We start from the raw sequence: 17,915 nt of genomic DNA on the forward strand, positions 1-17,915 counted from the left end.
GCCATTCGTGCACCCACGTTCGTCGTTGAGTTCACCATCGCAGGCGCTCCTGTCTGTGATGCAGCGTCAAGGGTAACCGCAGCCACGGTCTCCGAGCTGATAGTCCATGCTGCTGCAAACGTCGTCGATCTGTTCGTGCAGATGGTTGTTGTCTTGCAAACGTCCCCATCTGTTGACTCAGGGATCGAGACGTGGCTGCACGATCCGTTACAGTCATGCGGATAAGATGCCTGTCTTCACGACTGCTAGTGATACGAGGCCGTTGGGATCCAGCACAGCGTTCCGTATTACCCTCCTGAACCCACCAATTCCAATCCTACTAACAGTCATTGGATGTCGACCGACGCGAGCAGCAATGTCGCGATACGGCAAACCGGAATCGCGATAGGCTACAATCCGACCTTTATCAAAATCGGCAACGTGATTGTACGCATTTCTCCTCCTTACACGAGGCATCACAACAACGTTTCACCAGGCAACGCCGGTCAACTGCTGTTCGTGTATGAGAAATCGGTTGGAACCTTTCCTCATGTCAGCACGTTGTAGGTGTCGCTACCGGCGCCTACCTTGTGTGAATGCTCTGAAAAGCTAATCATTTGCATATCACAGCATCTTCTTCCTGTCGGTTAAATTTCGCGTCTGTAGCACGTCGTCTTCGTGGTGTAGCAATTTTAATGGCCAGTAGTGTAGAAGAATATGTCGCAAATGTCTTGATTTCTCCACTTGGCACTTCATTTTCTAGCGTTCATAGCTCCAATCACTATCTCCAAATGAATTGACAACATGTAAACTCAAATAACAACCTAAAAAATAATGAATAAACCCACAGTAACCGGAAACCAAAACATAAACGCTACTAACTTATGCAGAAACTTAATAGTGTGAACAGTTAAACGGAAAATTCCTCCGCCCCCACGAGACAACAGTTCTCTTACTAGGCTAGCCTACGGTGATCTCTAAAAGCTGAGGCAAATTTGTTTGATACCACTTAATTAACGATATAGTTCATCGACTTTTGAAATATTACTCGGAGCTACCAAACGATTTGTAAATTTACGTACAATCTAAATCTACCATCAGAAATGCATATTTCATTTTACTGGGACACACTCTCTTTGTCAGAAACGCTGGACAGAACGGCAGTCGTTCCCACTGCACAGCTTGTGGCAGGTCAAAGTAAAGTCTGCTCCACAACAGTGTGCAAGCGTGGGCGCCTTCAGAGCATCCGCGCTGCTGCATCGATTCGTACTGACCTCTCTATCACGAACAGATGGCAATGACACTGGTACCGAGCTGGATGATACCTGCTCCTAACATAACCAATCCTTGCATGGTTTGCCGCAGATAAAAATAAATTCCATTACTGCCCTTTCTACCCATACGGACTGTTGCAGAGGTTATTTTCTCCGTGGCGCTTGTCATGACACTTTTTCCTTCTGCCCTTAACCCGGTATCTCTTCGTATTCTTCTGTCCGCTACTGTTCTCCCTATGGACCGAAATTAATGGGCAATCTTACCAAGACACATGGACAACATCACAGTCCTGCATCCTGTGATCTCCTCGACTTTAACAGAGGTCAAAGTAGAACATTTTGTGATGATCATCCCCCCCATGAACCATGGACCTTGCCGTTGGTGGGGAGGCTTGCGTGCCTCAGCGATACAGATAGCCGTACCGTAGGTGCAACCACAACGGAGGGGTATCTGTTGAGAGGCCAGACAAACGTGTGGTTCCTGAAGAGGGGCAGCAGCCTTTTCAGTAGTTGCAAGGGCAACAGTCTGGATGATTGACTGATCTGGCCTTGTAACAATAACCAAAACGGCCTTGCTGTGCTGGTACTGCGAACGGCTGAAAGCAAGGGGAAACTACAGCCGTAATTTTTCCCGAGGGCATGCAGCTTTACTGTATGATTAAATGATGATGGCGTCCTCTTGGGTAAAATATTCCGGAGGTAAAATAGTCCCCCATTCGGATCTCCGGGCGGGGACTACTCAAGAGGATGTCGTTATCAGGAGAAAGAAAACTGGCGTTCTACGGATCGGAGCGTGGAATGTCAGATCCCCTAATCGGGCAGGTAGGTTAGAAAATTTAAAAAGGGAAATGGATAGGTTGAAGTTAGATATAGTGGGAATTAGTGAAGCTCGGTGGCAGGAGGAACAAGACTTCTGGTCAGGTGACTACAGGGTTATAAACACAAAATCAAATAGGGGTAATGCAGGAGTAGGTTTAATAATGAATAGGAAAATAGGAATGCGGGTAAGCTACTACAAACAGCATAGTGAACGCATTATTGTGGCCAAGATAGATACGAAGCCCACACCTACTACAGTAGTACAAGTTTATATGCTAACTAGCTCTGCAGATGACGAAGAAATTGAAGAAATGTATGATGAAATAAAAGAAATTATTCAGATTGTGAAGGGAGACGAAAATTTAATAGTCATGGGTGACTGGAATTCGAGTGTAGGAAAAGGGAGAGAAGGAAACATAGTAGGTGAATATGGATTGGGGGACAGAAATGGAAGAGGAAGCCGCCTGGTAGAATTTTGCACAGAGCACAACATAATCATAACTAACACTTGGTTTAAGAATCATGAAAGAAGGTTGTATACATGGAAGAACCCTGGAGATACTAAAAGGTATCAGATAGATTATATAATGGTAAGACAGAGATTTAGGAACCAGGTTTCAAATTGTAAGACATTTCCAGGGGCAGAAGTGGACTATGACCACAATCTATTGGTTATGACCTGTAGATTAAAACTGAAGAAACTGCAAAAAGGTGGGAGTTTAAGGAGATGGGACCTGGATAAACTAAAAGAACCAGAGGTTGTACAGAGATTCAGGGAGAGCATAAGGGAGCAATTGACAGGAATGGGGGAAATAAATACAGTAGAAGAAGAATGGGTAGCTTTGAGGGATGAAGTAGTGAAGGCAGCAGATGATCAAGTAGGTAAAAAGACGAGGGCTAGTAGAAATCCTTGGGTAACAGAAGAAATATTGAATTTAATTGATGAAAGGAGAAAATATAAAAATGCAGTAAGTGAAACAGGCAAAAAGGAATACAAACGTCTCAAAAATGAGATCGACAGGAAGTGCAAAATGGCTAAGCAGGGATGGCTAGAGGACAAATGTAAGGATGTAGAGGCCTATCTCACTAGGGGTAAGATAGATACCGCCTACAGGAAAATTAAAGAGACCTTTGGAGATAAGAGAACGACTTGTATGAATATCAAGAGCTCAGATGGAAACCCAGTTCTAACCAAAGAAGGGAAAGCAGAAAGGTGGAAGGAGTATATAGAGGGTCTATACAAGGGCGATGTACTTGAGGACAATATTATGGAAATGGAAGAGGATGTAGATGAAGATGAAATGGGAGATACGATGCTGCGTGAAGAGTTTGACAGAGCACTGAAAGACCTGAGTCGAAACAAGGCCCCCGGAGTAGACAATATTCCATTGGAACTACTGACGGCCTTGGGAGAGCCAGTCCTGACAAAACTCTACCATCTGGTGAGCAAGGTGTATGAAACAGGTGAAATACCCTCCGACTTCAAGAAGAATATAATAATTCCAATCCCAAAGAAAGCAGGTGTTGACAGATGTGAAAATTACAGAACTATCAGCTTAATAAGTCACAGCTGCAAAATACTAACACGAATTCTTTACAGACGAATGGAAAAACTAGTAGAAGCCAACCTCGGGGAAGATCAGTTTGGATTCCGTAGAAACACTGGAACACGTGAGGCAATACTCACCTTACGACTTATCTTAGAAGAAAGGTTAAGGAAAGGCAAACCTACGTTTCTAGCATTTGTAGACTTAGAGAAAGCTTTTGACAATGTTGACTGGAATACTCTCTTTCAAACTCTAAAGGTGGCCGGGGTAAAATACAGGGAGCGAAATACTATTTACAATTTGTACAGAAACCAGATGGCAGTTATAAGAGTCGAGGGACATGAAAGGGAAGCAGTGGTTGGGAAGGGAGTAACACAGGGTTGTAGCCTGTCCCCGATGTTGTTCAATCTGTATATTGAGCAAGCAGTAAAGGAAAAAAAAGAAAAATTCGGAGTAGGTATTAAAATTCATGGAGAAGAAATAAAAACTTTGAGGTTCGCCGATGACATTGTAATTCTGTCAGAGACAGCAAAGGACTTGGAAGAGCAGTTGAATGGAATGGACAGTGTCTTGAAAGGAGGATATAAGATGAACATCAACAAAAGCAAAACAAGGATAATGGAATGTAGTCTAATTAAGTCGGGTGATGCTGACGGAATTAGATTAGGAAATGAGGCACTTAAAGTAGTAAAGAAGTTTTGCTATTTGGGGAGCAAAATAACTGATCATGGTCGAAGTAGAGAGGATATAACATGTAGGCTGGCAATGGCAAGGAAAGCGTTTCTGAAGAAGAGAAATTTGTTAACATCCAGTATTGATTTAAGTGTCAGGAAGTCATTTCTGAAAGTATTCGTATGGAGTGTACCATGTATGGAAATGAAACATGGACGATAAATAGTTTGGACAAGAAGAGAATAGAAGCTTTCGAAATGTGGTGCTACAGAAGAATGCTGAAGATTAGATGGGTAGATCACATAACTAATGAGGAAGTATTGAATAGGATTGGGGAGAAGAGAAGTTTGTGGCACAACTTGACCAGAAGAAGGGATCGGTTGGTAGGACATGTTCTGAGGCATCAAGGAATCACCAATTTAGTATTGGAGGGCAGCGTGGAGGGTAAAAATCGTAGGGGGAGACCAAGAGATGAATACACTAAGCAGATTCAGAAGGATGTAGGTTGCAGTAGGTACTGGGAGATGAAAAAGCTTGCACAGGATAGAGTGGCATGGAGAGCTGCATCAAACCAGTCTCAGGACTGAAGACCACAACAACAACATCATACTAGTTAGAGCGTGGACGGACTACACTCTTACAGAAAACAGAGGAGGGGATACGTTGTAAGATCAGATAAAGATTGGGATAAGCAGTAGAGATTAGGGATGTGAGAACATTAGCCGAAAATAGCAAGACGACATGACACTGTTGAAAGACTAATACTTCTTCTGCAAATGTTATAGACAGGCAAGAATAATGATACAGTTCCGTCACTGCTTGTAGAGTGGTTATGAGTATGCTAATCACAAGGTAAGAATAATAGCAAAGTATTTGCTCGAATTTGTACAGGATGAACGCTAAATATTTTAGGAGGTAGTGGTACCGACTAATTCGTATGAATCATTCCATGTAACATGTGTGCACTTTTTATTCGTGGCAGTGATACAGTTGGTTACAGAGATAACTTTTCATTTCGCATGTTGGTTGGTACTCCAGATGCAATAAGTTGGTTTACCGATTGCAATTTTCATTATGAAACTGAAGTTGTGCTTCAGTTCACATAATTCAGTTTCTCAACTGTGATTTGTTGGCTAATTCTACCGTATAGTTTAAGCATGCCGCAAGTATTTACAAATTCTCAGTATTTTGGTGTCGGTTTTGTAACTGAAACGCTTCTACTGCTTGTGCAATATACGGTAAATGAATTCTTAACCACGGAGTATCATATTCGGTTATGTTTAATCGCATTTTCAGTAAACTGCCTGAAACTGTTGTAGTGTCCAGTGGTCTATTACATCTGAACGTGCAAACGTACAGAATGTGGATGAACTAGAAGATATTGATTTGGTAGAATCTAAAAAATTGTTCAAATGGCTCTGAGCACTATGGGACTTAACATCTGAGGTCATCAGTCCCCTAGAACTTAGAACTACTTAAACCTAACTAACCTAAGGACATCACACACATCCATGCCCGAGGCAGGATTCGAACCTGCGACCGTAGCTGTCGCGCGTTTCCAGACTGAAGCGCCTAGAACCGCTCGGCCACCGAGGCCGGCGGTAGAATCTAGTCCTTGAACACATACACGCAGAATTTCTAGACGTATCGATGTTCCACATACAAGAATATGGCGGGCATTACATACGCACGGCATCTATGCTTATTATTTACAACGCTTTCAATACCTTCAAGAAGAGGGTGGTGGTACGAGATGGGAATTTCAGCGTTGGTGAACAGCAAATCTTTGAGTAATCCGACTGATATTGTGTATCGATGAAGACACTGTCATTCGTGGCGGTATTAACATCAATCGTAGCTCACATCCCTGGCCCGACGAAAGCCCACGTGGGTTTGTGAAGACAAATTTTCAAGAACGCTTCCCTTTAGATGTATGGTATGGTGTAACACAATCAGATGAGTGGGCCTCTTGTGTTACCACAACTTTTTACGGGATCCTGTTAAATAGATTTTCTCGAAAACAAGCTTTCAGTATTACTGGAAGAGGTTCCTTTGGATATAAGGATTAATATATCTTCCCAACATGACGGGGTTTTCGCATATTCTAGTCATCAAGGGACACATCATCTAACACTTTCCGGTTGATGGATCATCAGAAATCGTCACATTTCTAGGCCACCAACGTCCCTGGACATAACCCATTTAGATTTCTGCCGTGGGAGGGGGCGGGGGAGAGGGGGGGGGGGGGGATGTTTGAAAGACCAGTCTATCAAGAAAGAGTAAACACAAGAGGTGAATTGATCGTTAGAATTAACTATGAATAGTGCTGCCCCCATGACGCCAAGACAACCTCTAAAGAACTGCACACGGTATTGCCAAGGGGATTTGAAAGTACACTGAAGTCTAAGGTGGAAACACTGAAAATCACTTTTGAATTTAATCATTTGCTTGTTCTTAACACCTTCTGTGAGTAATTGATTGGGTTTAATCCTAGTAACTCTATCTGTGTAACCAATAAAATTTGTAATGTTTCATCCAATTTCGTCTATAGTTCCACCACCTCTAACATTTACTATTTCTCTTGAAATAAGCTGCATTTATGATGAGACTGTGGCTGCCGTTAAGGGCCACCTCTGATCACGTGCTGAGTTCTTTGCCGTTACACAAGCAGGCAGCAGTTAGTACTCCCTATTATGAACGAGTGGGGCTTACGTGTCCGTCGGTCGTGTCCCTGGATACCTCCATTTTTTTTCCCTCCAGCACCGTAATTAAAAATAACGAGCATTAATGGCGCACGCCGGGAAGTCCTGGCGGACGGCTACGGACCACTGGCGATGACGTCACGCTGAGCAGACCCATCAATCACGGCGGGCTAACGAGAGCGTCAGCTCCGAATAGCCGCCAACGCCGGAGCTAGCCCGTGCGTTCGCATTATTCGTTCCGGCAGGTGACCCAGAAACTCTTTCACCGAGAAATTTCTGCACCTGAGGGCACGTGCTCAGCCAAGGTCTATACTTATTTATTAAAAAAAAATTATGTATGCTCTAAGGGCACATTTTAAAGATAGTGGCTTCTTTCCGCAACAGCAGGTAGAAATAAAAGTTTGGCAAAATTTCGGGATTGTTTTCAGCCACTACCAGATAAGCGAAGCCAGAAAATCTAGAAATTGTTAGTGAAACGTTGTAATCCTCTATTTTTTTTCCGAATAACCCATTTGGAGGGTACGATGAATCAACTTTGGCTACTCTTCATTGTATTAGATTTCTTCAGTTTCCAAATTTCCTTCATCCTTTTAGAGTGTTGTTCCCTTTCTTCTTGAGTCCACTTTCGTCTAGTTATTTTCTTTCTCTCCTGAAATTCTGCCTTTTGAACTGCCTTTCTGAAATGTGTTCTGTTTTCTATTGTGTCTATTGTAACTCCAGCATTTTCAATGTCCTTTTCAGTCTCTATGAACCATGCTGGCTTGGATTTGTAGCTATTGAGTAATGTGAATATCCGCCTGGTTAGTCTGTTGTTATCCATTCTGAATATATGTCCAAAAAACTGTAGTCTCCTCTTCCCCATTACATCAGTTAGTTTTTCCGTTTTCAGATACAGCTCTCTGTTTGGTCTTAACCTGTATTCAGCATTATCGTTTCATTTAGCTCCCAGTATTTTCCTTAAAATTCTTCTTTCGACCTTCTCTAGTTTCTCAAGAGCTCCATTTCTTGTTAGTTTAAGTGTTTCTGCCGCATAGAGAGCTTCAGGTCTGGCCACTGTTTGGTAGTGTCTTAATTTCGTGTTCCAGGACATGGATTTTTTATTATAAACGTTTTTGGTCATATGAAACACTCTTTCCATTTTGTGCACTCTAGTTTCTACAGCTATCTTTTCTTTGGCATTGTATGTAATCCACTCTCCTAGGTATTTAAAGGACTCTGTTTCGTGTATTGTGTTGTTGTCAACTGCAATATTTTGAGGAGCATCACAGATGTTTGTCATAAACTTTGTTTTTTCATACGATATTTGTAGTCCTACTTTGGCTGCTTGTTTTTGTAGTTCTCTTATTTGTTCTTGGGCATTGTCTAGTGAATCTGTAATCAATGCCATGTCATCTGCGAAGGCTAAACAGTCGACAGTGATCTTGTTTGGATTTCTTCCTAGTTGAATCCCTTTAGTATTGATGGCCTTCCTCCAATCTCGAACTACCTTCTCCAAGACACAATTGAAAAGCAGAGGTGGCAGACCATCTCCCTGTCGAACACCTGACTTTATTTCAAACGATTTTGAGAGCTCTCCCCTAAATTTTACTTTCGATTTTTATTTGTCAAAGTACCTTTAATTATTGCAATTGTTTTAGCATCGAGTTCCAATTCTTTTAAGATATCAAGCAGTGTATTTCTGTCAATTGAATCATAGGCTTTTTTAAAATCAACAAAAGTATACTAAATATGTGCAATTGTAATTGCAAACAATGTGCCAATATTGAGAACCTCAGACTCTGCTGCAGCTGGTAGGAGGACGGACATTCCAGAGAGAAATATGAGAACGTTGAACCAACGTTGCAGGTATATCGTATGACATGTCGATTAGTGAAAAATAAAATTGGTTTTACTATTCTAGTTGAAGAGTAATCAGTTGTCTGTCATCCGATAAGAACAGTTCTGTTTGACTGGCAAACTCGAACTTCTCGTGGATAAGAGTCTATAGTATTTCTTAAAGGAGAGGTTTCTTTTCATCAAATTAAGCACAAAACTACACCATCGAGATATCACAAAGACGGTGATTGCAGCTCACTTTCTTACAAACTGAGGATGAAACTGTGTTACTTTTCAAGCAGAAAAATTACATTAACAAGACTGAAAACTTTTCACCATATAAAAGTTAATCTACGTGATGAAGGAAAAACTTAAATTTTTCAAATATACGATGTAATTCTGGATAGATCGTTTGAAATCTGATATTCACAGGAATTTGAAAATTTCGTAAAGGAATAGTCCTACAGGGCATAATTTATTCAACTCCAACAAAAACTTCCACTCATTTTTATTTCCTCACACTTTCATTGGAAATATTTAAGCCTGCTTGTCACAGCACTGACAAACGTCCCACAATCGTTGTGTGGGTCTCTGCACTTCACAATATTATCTGGAAGAAGTTCACGCAATACACAAACAAAACAGAAATCGTCGTAATAGGAAAGTGAGCAATGAATACGGGTATTCGCTTATGTTGTTTACTTTCTGGAAAAAGTAACTTAAAGAAAACTTCGGAACAGGGATACAGGCGCAAATATTCAGATTCATAGACGACACTGACCTTTCTACTCAAAGAAAGGAAAGGAAAGAAAAAGAAAATAAAGGAAAGGAAAAGCCCTATCATGTGGGATGGGAATCCAGAAAATGTACCTTCATGACCAACACAGAGAGGATGGGAGTGACGAAGGGCAGCAAAAAAGAGATTAATGCGTTATTAATAGGAAATGGAGAATTCATAGTAGTACAGTTGTAGTAGTGGCAAATTCGCATGGGCGAAGGAAACATTCTACAAGAAAAGGGGTGTACTGTCATAAAATATCTATATTACTAAACGGCAAAATGGTCATCCAATCCCAGATGCAGGTTGCCTATCTGATGGCCTCCAGGGACAAAAAATAAAATAAAATAAAATAAATTTGATTTCAATATTTCATACAATTACTGAGTGCATTCACAAACTTAAAATGATATCATAAGCTACTCATTAAGTAATATAACCTTAATTCAAATGTTTAACACAATAAGTCAAGTATTAAAGTTTTATGTCTCGAGACAATGTAACTCATGACGTGCAAATTACCGAGACTGTGTCCATACAGTATTTGAGAATGAGGGCACTTAACAACTTCGAACAAACTTTTTTTCGCTAAAGCCGGCTGCGGTAGCCGAGCGGTTCTTGGTGCTTCAGTCCGGAACCGCGCGACTGGTACGGTCGCAGGTTCGAATCCTGCCTCAGGCATGGATGTGTGTGATGTCCTTCCGTTAGTTAGATTTAAGTAGTTCTAAGATCTAGGGGACTGATGACCTCCGATGTTAAGTCCCATAGTGTGAAATCCATTCATCCAATTCCAATACATGACACAGTATCGAACAGGTTTCGATTGGTATGCTTTCTGATGTCACAGACAGTGACCCAATAAAAAGTCTGTTATTCTGTGCAAACGAAAATCAGCATGGCTTTTGGTGCCTTTTTTGCCCTGAAAAGAATACAACAGCTATCTGGGTGATATAGTGTTAGGTGTTCTACAGTGCTGGCCCGTTTGGGCTGCTAAGGTGAATGGTTTTCACAAGTCTATCAATACTGGTCTCACAGGAATGTCCACAGGAAACATCATGAGGACACCTGTAGAATCGGAAGGAGGCATTCTCCTTGGCTGAGAACAGTTGCCCTGGCGCCGGTTCATTGAAAGTCAGTGAAAGCAGTCACAGAAGTTCTGTTGTTGGTTCCTGGGATAATGCATCGATGCCCTTTACGACCTCTCCTCTGCCTGTGGCTATTGGGCCCTCTGTGGCTCAGGCCATGTCCTCGATCTTGCCTTCTGTTACGTGAAAGTACCGGCCCTTGCTCCTGAACTCCTTCTGGTTCTCTGAACTGGCACTAATAAAGTGGTATGTTAGCAGGTGTGAATGTCTGACAAAAGGTGCTCAGTTCCACCACGTCTAATTCCTTCATGCAACTAGCTGTCATTGAATTCTATATGACAACCACTCTCAGTCCTCTTTAATAAGCATCATTGATCACAGAGCTTCTTAACCTAATGAAAATGCCCTAATTTTATGGGTTTGCTTGGCTAAACAAATAACTTTGAAGAAAGGAGAGTTCAAAGAACTTGCCGCCTTTCACATTTCATAAGAGCATTAATATTTTAAAATGTCTAAGCCATAATTCATAGAGAGGATTTCTGTCTGATCCAGTCTTATGGAGTCCTTGTGGGAACTTGGACTGATGATGGATGCATGGTTTATTTGTGTGCAAGATCATCAGATTTTAAAATGTTGGACGTAATCATTATGATGGAATTAGGATGGCCACCGGTGCCTCTAGAACCAACTTCATACTACACTATGGTTGGTGATCGTCCACATAACATCATATGGTATATTCTCATGGTATAATGCACCTATAAAGCAAAATGCATGTCAAAGATATCTGCAAGGACATTGTAATAAATGACAGCGAGCAAGAAGGCCCTTTGAGATTTACGCCAAGGATAGTAAGATTGACTGTTAGGGTTGGTTGTGGCTGCTTCTAATATTTTACACTAAGCTTGGAGCACATCTCCATCTTGGCTTGTTAAGAGTTCAGATTTATTTTAGATTTGACAGATTTTAAAAAGGATTACACTCCAGGTTTTACCGTTAAATCTGTGTTTTGTAACTTTTTGGTAGGTGTTCCTGTTTTAGAATAATGTGCACTGATGGTTCACAGTTGTGCAGTCGTGTTCCCTGATCAGTTCTTCAGGATTCGCCTACCCTGTGAATACACTGTATTTAGCACACAGCCTCATTCGATCCTTCTGACAGTATAGAATATGAGGCATCTTATAGCCGCTCTTTTAGTTGAGACTAATATTATCAGGATTATTGACGTATAGGGAAGAGGTAATCGATGATATCGGAAATAATTAATAGCACTGAGAAAGTATTAATTAAAATTATCGATATATAATCTCGCATTAGAATAACGCCCGCACCAAAGTAGTGCCTCAGGGAAAACAAATACGGTTTAACGCGGCTACTTTTGTTTCTAAATTCTACTATATAAACCATCCACAGGTACTGTTAGTTCTCTTGTCTTGTTTTCTGCGCTCTGAATAAGTTAAAAATGGTTCAAATGGCTCTGAGCACTATGGGACTCAACTGCTGAGGTCATTAGTCCCCCTAGAACTTAGAACTAGGTAAACCTAACTAACCTAAGGACATCACAAACATCCATGCCCGAGGCAGGATTCGAACCTGCGACCGTAGCGGTCTTGCGGTTCCAGACTGCAGCGCCTTTAACCGCACGGCCACTTCGGCCGGCTCTGAATAAGTCTTCTGAGTGCGCGAGAGAAAGTAGTGCGCAGTACTAAACTTTATTACATGCCGAATAGCCGATAATAAGACCTGTGGACTACGAAGGGACATTATATTGAATATAAGAAAGGAATTGGACACTTAACTTTGTGAAAGTAAAAGCGTACGAAGTCTGAATGACTGTATCGAAGTATAGTAATGGGCCATAGTCATTGCTACAATACCTTTCAGTGACGAACTATACAAAATCACGGGCATTTTAGTTGCCGTAATTGCTGAGAGTAATTATAGAATCAATCCTCCTTTTCTCTATATACAAAACGCAATCGTTCATGATCATTTAATTACTATTAAATGTTGTTAACAAAAAACTAAAGTGATTCCCACAATAGAGTGTGTATTAGTCAACGATAATCATAGGCAAGTGACAAACTGTAAGTCTGGAAGACGGAAGGTTCGATTACGAAATATTACGAAGTGTAAATTGCGACTTAAAAAAAATGGTTCAAATGGATCTGAGCACTATGGGACTCAACATCTTAGGTCATAAGTCCCCTAGAACTTAGAACTACTTAAAACTAACTAGCCTAAGGACATCAGACACACCCATGCCCGAGGCAGGCGCCAGAACCGCACGGCCACCGCGGCCGGCTGCGTCTTAAAAGCTATTTAACATTTCATTTCCAATCTGACAGAAACAAACAGTGCGGATAAGACGTAACGTCAGAAATAGGAAGATGAAATAACAACTAACCTCCAAAGACCTTATTAACTATCTTGTCTTCGGTAACGCAGCAACAAATGAAGGGTGATCGACTATGCAAAAAGCCAACATTAATTATTATTACGAAAATCCGAAATTTAGTCGCCGCTACAATAAAGATGTTTGTGGCTCCTCCATCTGATGTGCGGATATAACGAAATGCCGGGAATATACAGTAGATAACAACATCAATATCTTACGTCAGAGAAGTCGACACAGCAGATCGACGGCGAGTGGCTATAATCTTCAGAGTAAAACTTGTCTCATCTGTTCCAATTCCCTTAGTTTCCTACAAGAATTGCAACAAATGTACTGCGCAGAGGAAAACAAACAAATCAGACGAATTTGCTACTTCTTCAGCCGTAAGGGAATCGTTTATCATTCTGCTGCGTACCAGAGAAAGGGGGAATTTGGGAAAACGAGCAAAGAAACCACACAACCAAGTAGGCCTGCAGGGAACATAACGTGACATTATGTGTCATTCCCCTGAAAACCGCCATTTCGCCATTGAGACAGAGAAGCATCCAACCGTGAGAGGGAGAATGGCTGGTTAAGAGAGACAATAAGCTGGGTTGGTAAGGCCTACCACCTGGCCATAGCACATCTTATACTTGTCACTCTGACAGAAGGAAGTGACTGACCTGCCTCCGAACAGGGCACTGTCCATTGGCAAATGGCTTCGTACTAAGAGTCCCCCTCCCCAACGGACCACGGTGCCTGTGGTATGCAATAAACTATATGCCACGTTTTAACTAAGAAACTCTTTATTGTGATGAAAGGGTAGAAGCGAAGTTGCTTGGGAATAGGGCCTCTAGCTCTTGGGTATGTCGTGTCTGGTCTCGAGCCCAGTCTCTTAGACTGGAAATTGTAGCGTGTTTCAGAGCGACTAGCTTATCTTTTTTTCTTTCGGCGAATAGCCATCCACAACTACCTGCTATATTATTATAATTCTTTCGACTGACTTTTCCATTTTTAAGTTTTAGATCTGACAAAATACGTGATATTTCTCTCTCTCTCTCTCTCTCTCTCTCTCTGTCTCTCTCTCTCTCTCTCTCTCTGTGTGTGTGTGTGTGTGTGTGTGTGTGTGTGTGTGTGTGTGTGTGGGCGCGCGCGCGCCCACACATGTTGAAAGCTGGCCATGTATAACAAAGATTTAATGGAATGGTAAAACAAAGTTACGAACAAGTTTCACACTGACTTGTATACAAAATTTTCAAATATGGAATCCTGGAAAATGCACTTTCACTCAGAAAATTAATAACTGATGTTAGTGAACTACCAAAAGTTCTAAAAATCGCAGACTGAATACTAAATCCCAAGACACACACACACACATACACATACACACACACACACACACACACACACACACACACACACACATGCAGCGCAGATGTGCTTGGTATGTGTTACATTTATCACTGTACAAATTAGATCATGACCTGTAGTAGATTTGAAATCAAACTACTGCTGCAAGCTGCATTTCTGGAACTGCATTACAGTGCCCTTAGCTGATCGCAGAAAAATAATAAGAAAGATATCTGGTTTGGACATTGCAAAGTGAATAGGTACTTCTCCTTCAAAATAAATGACAGAGGAAAATGGCACTAGATGCCACACGACCAACTAATATTAATGTGAATGAACCAGGTCGCATGGTTGTATGTATGAAAAAAGCAAATGTTCTAATGCAAGAAATATGTGTTCACATAAATGTGAAAAATGAATGTTGAAATGTTCAAAAGAATAGCACCAAAATGGTAGTCCATTATGGACAATGTAAATCAACAGTACAAGCGATGTAAAAGCTCACAAATCACACAATCAGCTGATGAAAGCCACAATGACAGCTGCAGAGTGTTTCTGTTGCTTTGTAAGAGAAAGAGAGAGACAGAGAGAGAATGAGGAACAAAGAAATACTGAAGTCCCACTGCAAATAGAACATACATATGGCATGAGAAGCTATCGTGAATAAACATGACTTGGAAATGTACTTCAAATGAAAGAACGTGAGTGGACTCTGAAATTCAATGCATGGCTAAGGCCTACAACATGCAGTAACGTCACCCTGCTGTAGCAAACAGCATGTCGAAACACTGAAATAACCACCACCGCCTGTTAGAACGTCTACACCAAACCAAAGTAGGACACTGAAATGAGAGTATAATTTCCTCTTTCGGAGTATGTCAGTACAACCAAATGTTGGCGGCCTACCCTCATTGGCTCAAGCTGGTCAACGATCCTGAGGTGATTAAGATATGTTACACTTACAACAAGTGGCGCAAATACAGCACTGCTGGCCGACCGAAATCATGAGGCTGGCAATTCTCTGAAAACAAGAAGTGACTTGCGCTAGGAATGCTTTCACACAGTATATGAAACTGTGAAACAGAGAAGAGTGCATGGCACCACATGTTGAAATGTGAGTGCACTTCTTTTTGCAGCAGTTTAATGTTTATGAACTGTAGTTTATATTTTATTACTCTGCAACTTTTACCTACATCTCACAAAATTTTAGTACAGGCTCTTAAGACTTAGCTGCTGTATGCCCAAAATGCATCATCATCATCACCATCATCACCACCACCACCACCATCATCATCATCATCGTCATCAGCACCAACACCACCGCCTATGAAAAAGATACAAAGCGATCAATTTACGCATGAACTGTTTGGTTTTATGTTCTTCCTACTTGTTCTTTGTGATCTACAGAACGTACTGGTTTACATGCAATATGATGCATGAAACTGTAACGCATTTTAGCTTCATCTATACATCGTTTAATTTTTTGTAGACACCTAAAAGTCACTAAGTATTTGTTTGTGAATTGAAGACTGTGCTTATGGTCTCCTATGACTTGGGCAATTATGACTTCTGTGAAATAGGAAGGAATGAAAATAACGTTATAGCAATCAAATAAGTGGTGAGAGAGATTCTTGAACAATGTACATCCACAAGTCTCTTCACTCAAGCTAATGTCCTCCGGTGCAACTTTCCTGATTACCCTTGAAAGCACAGTGTGCGTTCCACTACATGATTTAACGTTAACGGCTAATTTACGCCTGTGGTGGTTATCGTTAGCCCACTTCATGTGACCAACCCACTCGCCTCTCTTTGGTTAGGACAGCGGCAAACAACTCTAGTTTATCACCCTGGAGGAGATGATAGACGGGCCACACACTGTGTGCCAGAACAAACAGGTAACCTATCTCGAATGATGCGATCGCTCATTAGGTACTCATATGCATTATTGTACATACACAAAGCTTCCAGTCTCGGATGAGGCTATGTTGACGATGACTGTGTGATATAATTAACGTAGCAAAGCATGCCAGTCATCGATTTGTCACAGCTTTCTTTTTGATAGTTTTTATTTGTAATAAGAAATAAGTGTTTTGGCATAAACTATAACATACTTGTGTGTAACATGCACACAGTTTCATCATTGTTTTACAACAATACGATTACTGGACATTTAAAAAAAATATAACAAACAATATGTGAATATCAATAATTAGTCACTATTAAATTATTTATTATATTTTTAATAACATGTTCCCTCCAGACATTTTCTGTGTGGTCTTGTCATTGAATATACACAGTGAAGTAATTCATTATCACACCCAGAGTTTAATGAGTCTGACAAATCACCAGAGAAACAATCACCTTGTCATATTCACTTAACAACATCTGTGGGTTGATTATGTACTGTAAAAGCATCTCTTAATACTGCTGCCAACGTGATGGACGATAACAGCGTTGATTTCTACATCTACATCTACATTGATATTCCGCAAGCCACCCAACGGTGTGTGGCGGAGGGCACTTTACGTGCCACTGTCATTACCTCCCTTTCCTGTTCCAGTCGCGTATGGTTCGCGGTAAGAACGACTGTCTGAAAGCCTCCGTGCGCGCTCTAATCTCTCTAATTTTACATTCGTGATCTCCTCGGGAGGTATAAGTAGGGGGAAGCAATATATTCGATACCTCATCCAGAAACGCACCCTCTCGAAACCTGGCGAGCAAGCTACACCGCGATGCAGAGCGCCTCTCTTGCAGAGTCTGCCACTTGAGTTTATTAAACATCTCCGTAACGCTATCACGGTTACCAAATAACCCTGTGACGAAACGCGCCGCTCTTCTTTGGATCTTCTCTATTTCCTCCGTCAGACCGATCTGGTACGGATCCCACACTGATGAGCAATACTCAAGTATAGGTCGAACGAGTGTTTTGTAAGCCACCTCCTTTGTTGATGGACTACATTTTCAAAGCACTCTCCCAATGAATCTCAACCTGGTACCCGCCTTACCAACAATTAATTTTATATGATCATTCCACTTCAAATCGTTCCGCACGCATACTCCCAGCTATTTTACAGAAGTAACTGCTTCCAGTGTTTGTTCCGCTATCATATAATCATACAATAAAGGATCCTTCTTTCTATGTATTCGCAATACATTACATTTGTCTATGTTAAGGGTCAGTTGCCACTCCCTGCACCAAGTGCCTATCCGCTGCAGATCTTCCTGCATTTCGCTACACTTTTCTAATGCTGCAACTTCTCTGTATACTACAGCATCATCAGCGAAAAGCCGCATGGAACTTCCGACACTATCTACTAAGTCATTTATATATATTGTGAAAAGCAATGGTCCCATAACACTTCCCTGTGGCACGCCAGAGGTTACTTTAACGTCTGTAGACGTCTCTCCATTGATAACAACATGCTGTGTTATGTTTGCTAAAAACTCTTCAATCCAGCCACGCAGCTGGTCTGATATTCCGTAGGCTCTTACTTTGTTTATCAGGCGATAGTGCGGAACT

Source organism: Schistocerca piceifrons, chromosome 4 (genome assembly GCF_021461385.2).
Source record: "Schistocerca piceifrons isolate TAMUIC-IGC-003096 chromosome 4, iqSchPice1.1, whole genome shotgun sequence".
Classification (NCBI taxonomy): Eukaryota; Metazoa; Arthropoda; class Insecta; order Orthoptera; family Acrididae; genus Schistocerca; species Schistocerca piceifrons.